The 12,747-nt window shown below is 43.8% G+C and overlaps 1 long non-coding RNA gene across 4 annotated transcripts in view; it reads right to left on the bottom strand.

Annotated features, from left to right (window-relative positions):
- Positions 1 to 12,747, bottom strand: part of LOC138480870 (uncharacterized) — a 213,673-nt gene that overhangs the window by 79,178 nt on the left and 121,748 nt on the right. The window lies entirely within an intron of this gene.

Genomic DNA, 12,747 nt, shown 5'->3' with positions numbered 1-12,747 from the left:
TTTTCTTTGAAATTGCTTCTACCAAAGATGGATCACCACACATCCATAGTCTTTCCTGTACAGTGGTGTCATTTGTATGTATGATGATTTTGACTCTAATCAATTCTTCTATCTTTCCATCTGGTTTTTGTACTCTTGAATACATGATAAATAGGTGTATGGTTACATACATTTCAGGGATTTAATGCAAATCCCATTGTTTAATTGTACTTTCATGGTCATTTAACTCTCCTGTCTCCATTGCGCTTAATGGGAATTATCTGTACTTGCGCTGGCCCTTAGAGCCCAGGGGATGGAACAATAATGATTTATTGTTTTCAGCAGTCAATCCATCATGTTTTATGGCCTTGAGATCATTTCTCCAGTAGTCCATCCATCCAATCTATGGAGGGCGTACTGTAATGGCCTGCATAGCCAGTTCAACCTTATCCTTGTTGACACTTCTGTCTGTTTTCTACTTTCATTTTAATAATTTTTTCTTAACTGTTTCGATGTATGTTTTACTGTTTGTGAGATTCTTTCATCATATATTGCAATGCCCGTTCAAAAAAGGAAAAAACAGTTATCTGGGTTGCATTTTCCATTGTTCATAGTGCCTTTATGCTTCCATTTTTACTTTGTCTCCTTCATGTTGAGTGGCCCCTTCCTCTGATGTTTTAGCTCCTGCGTAACACACGTAAGGAATGGAGAGTGCCAGTTGCTTTTTTGTGTGTGCAATGAGCTTTTATGATTTCTATCTCATTCCTTTCCTTCCTCCTTTTCCTGTCGGACCAATGTACTTGTTCTCGCCACAGATGGCTCATCACCATTTCTGTTGTATCCTGAGGGGAAAAATGAAACTACTGCAGGGGGTTCACGTTAAGTACAACCTTTTATTAACTTTGATGCTATACATCTGTGGCATCCTACACCCCCTAAGCTGATCCATGTGACAGTCCTTCTCAAGCTCTACTCCCCACAAGCCTTCACGTTCCATGCTCCAGTTCTGGAATGTGGAACAGAACACTCACTCTAATCTGTTAACTCTCCTACTATCCACTCCCTTCTTTCACTCTCCCTACACTGCCACCTTCCAATCACTTCAATTCCACTATTTTACCAACCAGGGAGAAGCTCCAAAATGATTGTAAAATACCCATACACATAAACTGAATATTTCCTCCTTTCTCTACAACAACTTTATCAAGTGTCCACAAGTATTGGCCTCCAGCCCAGCAACCGTATCTCTCAAGCCCTAAGATCTCTCAACTGGCTCCCGGTGGCTATGAGGATCAAATTCAAGACCCTCTGCATCATCCACAAGGATTTCTGGGCCTGGAACATCACTATCTCCAACCTTGTCTCCCTAAATACCTCCCCGCTAGAGTCCACAGCTCCTCTAACTACAACTATATGCTTGTGAAACGCTTCTCCAAGAAGAGAAAATGGGTGCCGGTCTCTCTTTTTGGCTGGTACCTCTCTTTAGAACAGCATCCATGCACCCCGCAGACTTGAGCCGGACCTCCTTAAATTCTGTAAACTTCTCAAAACTCTTCTTTTCTCTGCCTCTTTCCCTTCCCTGCTCATCACCCCACTGACACTGAGACTGGTGGCCTAGACCCTCATGCATCTCACAGGTTACCAGGCCCCTGCCCAGATGACACCATCACCCTCCCCCCCGAGCACTGCCCTTGTTGGCCCCCTACCTGGCGACTGTGCATGCCACCCTTGGGATTCCACAGCCCTCGCACTTAGCCAGCGGCTTCCTCCCCTGAGATCCCTCAGCACCCTCCCCCCCGGGCTCTCACCAGCACTTGCCCATACCTTGCTCCCTCCCCCCTCCTGTATCTCCTGCACTTCTCATCACTGCACTTGCACATCCGAATGTCACAAGGCCCAGTAGGACCGCGATTGTATATTCTATGTCTTTTTTTGCCATTATTATTTACTCCCATTGTTCACTCCCCACTTTGTCGTGTGGTGCCTGGAAACATTATTTTGTTGTATAGGTGCCTAACAAATGCTCAATAAATAAATACAAAAAAAATAAATGAAAATATTCTTCAGTATCAGAACTAGTAGACATTTTTCAAAGGATGCATCCCTCAGGAAAGGCACATATGTGGAAGCTGGTGCAGATGCTCTGAAGCATTCCAGCCTCTTCTTGTGAGGGTGGCTGAGAGAAGCTTTAATGCTTTGCAATGACTGAAAATCGAGCTACGTTCAACTATGTCTCCGAAAATACTGAAGCCGGTTGCCGTATGCAATGTACATAAAGTATAATGGATCTGGAAGAATCACAAACTGTAGCAAGATACTTATTCATACGTACTGATTGACGCCATAAAATGTGACCTTTTATTACAAATATGCATGATTATCACTGATTATGAAACAATTGGCCCTTTTTATGCTGTGCCTCTAAACATAGCTGCTGAAAGAGATGACAAGAGTGGTGCATTCAAGGAAGGGAGATGGGGTGATCGGTCTAGATGGAATTTCATTTTTATCCTTTTTGTTATATTGTATGTATTTCATATAATTGTATTGCTTGCTTAAGTTTGTTCATACCTCCATAAATAATTTAGTTTGTGGTATGTAGTATATGTCTATGAAAACTAAATATTATTGCGAAAAACAGATGTTATGGTGTATGCTATTGCTTATGGTCAGGTGAGATGCTTCATCAATAATCTCATAAGCCCATTGCACACTCTTAATGCTGCCTGTGAATGTTGTAAAACAGGGTCAATGGTGCATGCATGTGAATGGTGTGGGAATGTGTCTGTCTTTGTCTCCTCTCATCCACCATGTGTTATTGCTAGCATTTTGAGTGAGCGTTAAAAAAAAGTTAATGCTCTGGGGCATCAGCAGTGGCATGCCAATGGACCAGGAAATACATTCCCTTCAAACTGTGCCGCCTTATTGCTATCGGACACCAACAGTATGGCTTTCGCAACCACTGTATTGTCAGTGATACAATGCACTTAAGTTGTTTTGTAGACAACAATGAGCTTCTCTTTACTGAGCCCAATGTTACAGGAATCCAGCAGTGCAGAAACATATCTCTAAAATGTATTTCCTCATTTGGAGGAACCTCGTTCAAATATTGATTGATTTTACACTCCTTTATATAAAAGACAAGCAATTTTTATTGTGACCCTCGGATACATTCTTGAAGTTCACTAATTGGCCATTGAACAATAGCAAAGCCCCCTCACTACAACCACATTAAGAGCTTCAAAAACGTTAAGAGATATTTGTGTCCTTTAAATGGCCACTGTTTGACATTTGGTTCTTGCAGTGTACAAATACTTAATTTCACACTGCTTTCGTTAGCAATGTCTGCATGCATTTAGATTCCAACTGTACAACATCCAGAATGCTCGAAATGTCCTCAATTTCAATGATATCAAACTACTCATTTCGACACATGTCTTTGTCCACCTCAACCGCTGCTCTTCTCTTCACATCAGTCTTCTTGCCTATCATCTCACCCCTGTCCCCTCTATCTTTAATTCTGCTGCAGGCAATCTTTGCTGCCTTTCCCCTCGCAACTTCTATTACTACATCACTGCGCTCCCTTTCCAGGCTTTCATTTGAACGTTGCTTACTCTTCCACTTCCTCTGTATTGTCTTCCCACAGTCTGACATCCCCTTATCTCTCTTCTCTACTTTCAAGTTCCTCCTTTCAGTTCCAAAACCACTTTGTGCTCAATCATGGTTTCGCTTGTTCTTTCATCTCGCCATTAAAGACTGGAACTCACTCCCTCTGGACATCATATCTTCCTCCATTTATTTCGTTCTTGTTTCAAATCCTTTTTTACTTAACTCTGACCCTTAACCTCTTCTCCTGCTGGTTCTGTTGTAATGCTCCTTTACTGTTCTACCTACTGGACCTGTCTTTCCTTTATTTCATTTTGACTAGTGCATGAATTGTATCATCTCTATCTGTATTCAAAGATTTGGCAAAAGCACTTTGCAAATTACAAAATCAATTCGAAAAATAAAAATACAATCTTAATTATTGTGCAATAGATGAGAAATCTGTATTTTTTTGAAAGTATGATTATGGTTCTAAAACTACCAATGTTTTGTTTTTGTTTTTTAAATAAATATAACAACACATCTTCAGAGGGCCTTTAAGGATTGGCACTTTGCCCTATGTCAGTTTGGAGTGGGGTGGGCTGTGTCTGCAGACAAGTCCCCAAGGTGTGCCTGTCCCCTTCATATTTTGTATGTCTCCTACGTCCATGGGTGGAAGCATGTGAAGACCAACAGCTGTGCATGCAAGGGTGGTACAGAAGCCTCCTGAGGTGCGTGTCCTACTAGACGTTCACTGTAATGCCCTGGCATGCTGAGCTCCATGACCTGCAAGTGGTGTCCTAGCAATGAGATTGCCAGGCCTTCCCTTGCATACATCTGAAGCACCTTGTACTGGGTTCCTTGCTGGATTCTCAATATCAACTGCAAAGTTACCGATTGAGCCCTGTACCTTGCTGTATTTTTCTCATTGGTAATGTTGTGGGCCTGTCTATACCCAAGACAGAAAACTAACAGATGGTGTAGCACACACCCACGCAATGACACAAATATACGCAAGCCAACGTTTAAAGTCAAGAGCATTTACATGTGGGCCAGTATTTTAATAAATGGCTTTCGATAAGAGACATAGGCACCTAATGCAACAGATCTCTAGGATTATGCATTTTCATCTCCCAGTGTTGCATGCAACTCATTTTAAGTTGAATTTGCACTGCCTTTCCCCAGGGATGTTTTCACCAAAATACCAGGGATAGCGGAAGTGCCATCACATGACCCTTGGCCTCTGATGACATCACAGGAAGTGATGTCATTTGACCTCACCCTGAAGTGGCATCACGGGAAGTGATGGCACACGGCCTTTTACCCCTTCACAAAACAGGAAGTGACATTACATAGCTTGTTCCGAAGTACACTACGAAAAATATGGTTACAACATCGCTGTAATGTGATATACACAATGTGATCACTATATGTATCGTTAATATCAGTGGGTATAGGCCCATATTTCCAAATTACTGTGAATACAAGCAAACGTCCAAAGCCAAATGATAATGATGTGTTATTATATAGCACTTCCGCTTAAGCACTTTAAATAGAACAAATATACATAAAATATCACCCAACCTGTGTTGGTACTCATTTATCTACCTCAGAAAGATGAAAGGCTGAGTTGGCCTTGCCAGTATCCAAACCTGAAACCTGCAGATCACACACACACATCTCAGCAGCTAGCACTCAACCCAATGAGTTATCTTACTGGCTGTAGTAAAATGGGCAATTACATATATGAATATTATCAAAGTCAGAAAGCAAATTACACTCTGTAGTTAATATTATTAAACTGGTAACTGAGATTTAACAGCAGGCCAGTTCGTCTGCAGGTCTGGTGCAAAGTTGGCCACATGTGAAGCCTTTGTGGATCTACTTTTCAGGCTTCAGAGGTTGACAAAATTCATACCATTGGGCGGGTTCATACCACTGTATTAAAGAATGTACATTAGCGCAGGAATGCAGCACACTCACATAGCATACCGTACTCTGGCCACTCTTTCCCATATACATGCCAACAAACATTCTGAACAGCATGCCATGGAGATAGGAAAGATAGACATATTACAACAAAGCATTAATTGTGGCACAATGAAATCCAGGGCCATTTTATGTGCTATGGTGAAACATTTCTACAATGTACAAGCTTTGAGGCACAAGGATCTTGTGAAGTGAGCGAGGACACCGAGATGGAATGTCTTGTGATGACCGTAACAGAGACAACGGCAGAAACAAATGTGCTATAACTGCAACTTGTGAAAAGCAAAATACATAGTCCAAAATGGATGCTTATTCTACTCTAAATGCTTTTTGGACGTTTTTGTCTGCATTGTGAATTTGAGGTGTTTAAGCACAGACTAAATCAGCGACTCATGCCCTCAAGTGTGCCTGAAATAAACCTTCAATGAGTCGAGCAATTTTTGTATAGAATTCCAGAAAGATAAATTATTTTTTCTTCCTATTCTTTCTGATTTAGGGTCACTGCTCAAAGTGTTACACTTGTGGAATACCCTGTTTTTTTTTAAAGAGCCCTGAAGAAGAAAGCCAGCCACTCCAGAAACAAAAACCTACATGGCACTGGCCACACAGCAAAGGAGCTTCCATTTGTAATTAGAAATAAAAAAAGAAAAAAGAAAAAAATAATTTTGTTTTTTTGGGGTTTGAAAGGGAGACCACAGGGGTAGCAAGGGAGACCTCAGGGGCACATTTGCAACACCTGGCAACCTCCAAATGGCGTCCCTGCCCTTGCCTCCTTTAGTGATGGTACCCCCAGCAGCAAATTAGTAGTTTGGTTCCCTTGCTAGATTCCACCTCCTGGCTCCCCACTTCCACATCAGAGGAAGCAGAAATGCTCACAGCACAGCATCCTGGAATGATGACATGAGTCACATTTTGCCAACGTATTCCTTCCAGGGGACCTACGATGGTATCTGATCCACAACCCGCTATGGGATTATAGCTTCATTTGAGGACCTCTTCTAAGGTCGTTCCTCTTCCCTTCACAACTTGGGGGTGTACCGTGCAGCCATTAATGCATCACCTGCTACCACTCTGTTCTCTTTCATAGATTCACAATGCCATTTGTCCAGGGCTAGTGTGATTATTTTTAATCTCTGATTGAGAAGAAAAGCACATAGATAAATGACAAGTACGGTGTAACACCACCCTCTGAAACCAAAATCCCTCAGTGTGAAGAGTGTTTACCTGGCCATCATCCAATCATCTCAGGCATCTGTTGCCATCTGGAGAAGCCTTGTTCCTGGCAGTTGCAGTTCAGCAGTGTCATCTGCTGCTGAAGGTACTTTTCAATCTCTCCGGTCAAAAATTAAAGGGGATCTTTCTGCTTTTATTTAGAGATCTTTATAACGTCTGCTCAACACTTCTCAACATCGAACAAAGTTGCAGGACTTCAGAGCTCTTTTTAACTATGGAAATACAAATATACTTAACCAGGAAATGTGGCGATTTTTGTTATATCATGTGTGTCCCAGTCAGTAGAAAGGAAAACAACGATCACTAGGGGACCCAATGAGTTACTTTCTGTCCATTGTAGATGTTCGCTTGATGGCCAGGCCTCCTTGCAGACCTTCAGAAGGTTCATATCATGAACGTCTCCATGTTCAGATAAGCTCTTCAATTTGACACCTACATTTCAAGGAATCCTACTGGACCATTTACCCTACTGACCCTGCACTGCTCCAAAATGAATGGGGCCTTCTTGTAGTTCGGTCGGATGGTTTGTCAAGTCTGCACAAGTCTACAATAACCCTCGAAGAACAAGGAGCGTCCTTTCTGTAAACATTGCAATACAACAAATGCACATTTCTCCTCTTCTTTGCACACATCTGTACCAGTGCATGTCAGCACTCTCTGGCAGCTAGTAAAGTGCTACAACACCTAACAGGGAACCACTCAGTTTACATTTATTCATTAACAGAAGCAGGTCTTCCTTGATAGGAATGATCACATGCAGATGTGTTAGGCATCTCCATCCTCTTGTGTTTTTGTGCCCTGCAAACCTCGTTTTTTCCAGCCCCTTTATTTATATGGGAAAGGTTTCATGGATCTTTACAATCCACCTAACATCCCATCATTTATTTATTGCAATCATGAATTATTAATAATATAAGTGGAATATATTGGCAGTTGTATCACAGTCCATTGTCATTCATGGTTAGATCACACGTGTCTTGTGTTTTGGAATGTGGTCACTCCCTCAGTGCTCGGTTTGGTCAATTTCTCTGTTTCTATTTTCCCAAGGGTACTGCAAGAGATTTGGAAGCAGGGGGTGCTTTGGACTTGCCACGCCCGTTTTTCCCTTCTGCCCCAATTACTGAATGAATATCCTCCGATCCTTCTGTGGTGGTATCTCGACAGCATGCTTCATGAACCTACTCCCAAACCTTTCATAATCATATTGGTATCCTTGCAATTGACCGGTTCAGCAATCAGTGCTGGCCAATCTGAAAGAAGTGGATTTGTCATCCAAGACATTACTATCTTCTATGAAGGTGTATCAGCTCCATGGGGTAAGAAATTCAGATCCGAGTACTAATGAAGGTCCCAAACCATTGGAGGGAGCTCTGTTCCTTCTCGGTATTAGAAGGTTGGACTCCTCCTGGATGTTTCCTTCCATTCTTAGACGCTATTCATTCTTTCAGTGCTAACTAGGCAGGGATGACTCATTGGAAACATGTGGCATCCAATACGCTGCAGTTTTCGATTTACATAAGCCAGTGGTACACATGTTTCTCTACCATTTGGATGACTATTACGGGTTTCATGGTGATGGATCAGTTGCATGTAAAAAGCACCTCCCGAGGCGAATGCGGAGCGAAAAGTGAGGATCCTTGTTGATCCTCGTGAGCTGAGGCTGCTGAGGTTTGCTACATTGGTGTGTCAAACCTATTTCTGAGAAGGTGGCACTCTGGTACTGTGAATGCGGCAAGTGGCAGCTTGTAAATATATAAACCAACTTGCATTCTTTTGCTATTGCGGCTTGTGACTATCCAGCAGTAGTGAGCGGTGGGAGACTTTGGGGCAGGACCCTTTGATCCCATCCGGGTTCCTACTATATGTGACTGATTGGGTCCTGTCGTTGCTTGAACCACTGCTGGATGCTCCATATGCGAGCTGCAATTTGTGTGGTCATTGATTAAAGCGGCGTGAGACTGCAGGGCTTGACCCTTGGATCCTGGTTGCTTTTGACCCACATGTGGGAAGTTCCAGCTTAATTTTGTAGTCTGGTCACCCATTGTTTTAACTGCCTTTGTTTGCCGCCGTCGCAGCTTGTTGAAAAACCTAAACATATTGTTGCTGAAGCTTAATTATAATTCTGCTGCAAAAATGTTGCGAATGGTATACCTGTTGATTTTTGCAGTGCTAGCTGTTGAAAAATTGTGAAGCCTTCCACTTGCACAGGATTGACCAACCATGTTTCCAAAAATAATATTAAACACTGGAGCCAAATGTCTTTTCCCTCATAGATTTTGTTTTGAAGGAACAGGAACTCTGCGTATTACAGCACATAAGTGTACACTCCTCCCGACTGTTAGGAAAGATTTCATAATTGTAGGACATTTTCCTTCCATGTGGCAACCCCCAAACTTTTTGCTGTTGTTTTACACCCTGATCTAGACTTTGCCGGAGAAGCACAGCCTTCCACCGCACTCCTCTGGGCTTTCGCTCCATTCTTACGGGGAAACTGACATGCCCTTAAAACAGTCAGTACCGGGAGACTTCGTTTCCCTTAGTCCTTTCCTCATGTTGCAGCTTTTGAGCAACATGAAACAAGAGTGCACCGTAACTTACATTACCGCGCTCTTGGGTCTCTAGTCATTCCAATGGCCCTAGAAACTCTCGCTGGACTTATCATGAAATGTGCAAGTGTGTCACGGACGGGACTGATGGCAGCTATCGCTTCTTTGTGTTTTGAACCCCTTTTTGCCATGTTAACCGCGCTTCACGCGTTTGGCCCAAATGGGTGGCCTGGCCTCGCCTCCAAAATGGCCATGCCACAAGGTTCTTTGTCCTGTCCGCTGTCCGTCTTGCCCCTTCACCTTCCCCCAGGTCGAGCCGGCCCGGGGAAGTCCTTATTTGGTCATGCACTTTCCCGCGAAACTCAACGCTTTCGCGGGCTTCTGCATGCCTTGTGTGTGCCTCCAGGATGTGGGCTGGGATGTCTGTTCCCAATACACATCCTGGGTGCCAGAGAGTCTAGAGTGTCTTGAATGCCTGGGACCACCGTGGTCCGTGATAGGTCCACGTATGGTGTGAGTGTTTTGTGAGCAGATCTCCCATTGGGTCCTCTCCGTGAAGGGAACTCTGGATAAGAAGAGGCTGGAAACACCACTACCATGTCGATCTCCTGAGTTCTCACGAACGTAGGGTAAGGAGCCAAGTATCCTGCAACTAAGAAGCTGAGTCGAGGAATTTCTGGTGACCCGCTGAAGGTTTGGCACCCTGCACTGCTGTCGTCCTGTGAGACCCCTCTGCCTCTGATCGAACGAGAAGGCCTGTACTGGCGCTTCGACCCTTTAGAATAGTGGGAACAACTGCATCTTCACCAAATCCTGTACGTAAGCCTTCGGAAGCGTCCCTGGGCCATCCAGTGGACTGACCAGCCTACACAAGAACCTTGCTCTGTCACCGCCGTCTGGCTCACTGCTAATCCCGTGTCCTCGGCACTCTCACACGATTCGTACACTTTGCATTCCCAGGTCTGAACTAAGACGTGTGCTTTGGGACCGGAATACCTGCGGTTGCCGAGTTGCCCTGCTGTGGTAACAAACCTGTGCGTGTTCGCTGCATTTTGGGACACCCTGACTCCTGCTGTCGCGGAATCTACACAGCGTCGAGACATCCTGCTGATCGCATCTGAACCTACCAGTACCGAAACGGAACCGGAGAAGCCTGGGTCTGACTGCATCAGGGACCGGTGAGTAGTCAGCCTAACCGGTCGCCCTCCTGCAGGAGCCTGTGGCTCTCCACCGCTATCGTAAACAGCAACACTTTTCCGCACTTGCGCCCTGCTTCTGCCCACAAGTGGGGGCCGGGCTTGAGTAGCGGGGAACTGTTCATCATCATTTTGTTCACCTCTCGGAACTGCCTGATCTCCCTGAAGAGACTCTACTTAGCCCGTTGGCACCCGCATGTGCAGGTACTTTTGAGCACAAGGCTGCACTCTTCGTAGGGCTCGGACTTCCTTCTAGTTAGGTGGCCTCTGATGTCGAACTGGGTCTAATGATTACTTTCACTGCCTGTTTTCCTCCCCATCTAGGTGGTCTGCATATTTCGTGCTTCTAACTCTTTAGACCCCTTGGTCTTGTATATATATTGTATTGCCTGTGATGTGTTGGTTTATTGGAGTTTTACCGTGATTCTTTACTATGGTCGATATTACAAAGGCCTTGTAATAAATGTGTCTATATTTTTAATATAACACCTGTCTGGAGTAATTTGTAAGCATCCTTGCTTTGTGTGCTCATTGCGGGCGTTCAGTCACCCTCACCCCTCTTGAGACCTAGTCTTGACCGCCTCCATCGCTACCCTGATTGGTCTGGCTTGTCCAGAGGTTATTCTGTTCCAAGAAACTAGGCTGGCCTTCTGAACCTCTGCCCCTCCAGGACAGAGTTCAGAAATCCATCTTAACACCGACTAAAGAGTTTGTGCTCTTATCCCAGCTTCTGAAATACTTGCGACAAAATCTCTGGCAGCATGGATAGAACACTCTTCTGCTGATCCCCCTGCCCCTGAGCCTTTACCGTTCGGGCCACACACTACTCCCGATTCCCCGAACTGATTCCTTTCTCTGAATTTTGTCCCCCACCCTGATCCCTGCCCCCACCTTTGATTACTCGGGTAGGGATGTGAAGACATCCTGACCCTATTTCTGGAAATCTTTTTCAGCTGCAATAATTGCTTTTGCTCCCTGTTTTGATTTCAAGCCCACTTCTGCTATAAGTAAATTCCAGTATTTTCTTTTTTTATTTGGAAAAAAAACTACAGTTTCAACTTAACGTAAACACTTTTGTTTCAACGTCCTCCAATACATTAGATGTTAGTTCATCAATCCTAAAAAAAAACACATATCTCTAAAGCAGAGATTTCACATAAATCAGTTAAGACAAGTTGGATGACACCATCATATATTAGTACATTTAAGTATCCACCTGCTATGCTCTACTCGGACAAGTTGGATGGCACCATCATATATTAGCACATTTAAGTATCCACCTGCTATGCTCTACTCACATTCCAGTCTACAGGGAAGCGGACTAACTCCATATCTTCTGATGAAAAAAAGTATACATTTGTGGATCTTTTAAAGAGGGTTAAGATGGCCCCCTAATTCAGGGATTTAAACTTTGTATCCTTTGACAAAATATTCAACCACAGTCTTGGAATTGCAAATGGCATTTCCTCTTCATCTTCCCACTTGGGAGATTGAGGCTTAGAGGTTGTAACTGCCTCTTCTTGTTCTACCAACCTAGATCCAGATAACATAACTGAACCCCGTTCTTCACCCCCACTGATCATCTGCAAGACACTGACCATTGTGAATGTGGTACAGCACAATCAGTGTGTGCCTGGTTAGTCCCTTGTGTATAAAGGCTCATATTTTTCCTTCTCTGCATAAAGATGGGTGCTATTTTCACATTTGGCCTATGGACAGGGGACCTTGATGTATTGCAGGTCGTCGAGGATTTTAATACTTTGACTTTTCCCTGTAAAATAATTGGAGCCCATATTGTCGGGTTAACTCGCGTACCTTCCTGCTTTGGATTGGTATTTAACTGACTCTGCCCTTTGCCTGTCCTTTTGGATCCTCCATTACCCGATGACCCCTCTGTTCTTTCATGCAAGGTTGAACTTTTGTGTGGCAATTCTGTTTGCAGCCCAATACTTACTCATACAACCTCAACACCACAGCAAAGTTTGCGTGAAGTATCCAATGGGGGCTTCCACTTCCGCACCTGAGAGCGATTATCCCCTTGATCCAAAAAGGGGAGCTTCCTTGTAGCGAGAGGTGCCTGCCCCGAGTGTCACACGTCCTGAATTAAAAAGTTCCCGTCTTATGCTGCTGGTGTAATAAAGCCTTAATAAATGTTGCAGCTGCTGTGCTTCGTTTTTTTTTGCTGCTTTTTTAAAAACTTTTTTTATTACTTTCAATTT

Source organism: Ambystoma mexicanum, chromosome 5p (genome assembly GCF_040938575.1).
Source record: "Ambystoma mexicanum isolate Mex_15411 chromosome 5p, UKY_AmexF1_1, whole genome shotgun sequence".
Taxonomy (NCBI): domain Eukaryota; kingdom Metazoa; phylum Chordata; class Amphibia; order Caudata; family Ambystomatidae; genus Ambystoma; species Ambystoma mexicanum.
This window is presented reverse-complemented; position numbering and strand designations above follow the sequence as displayed.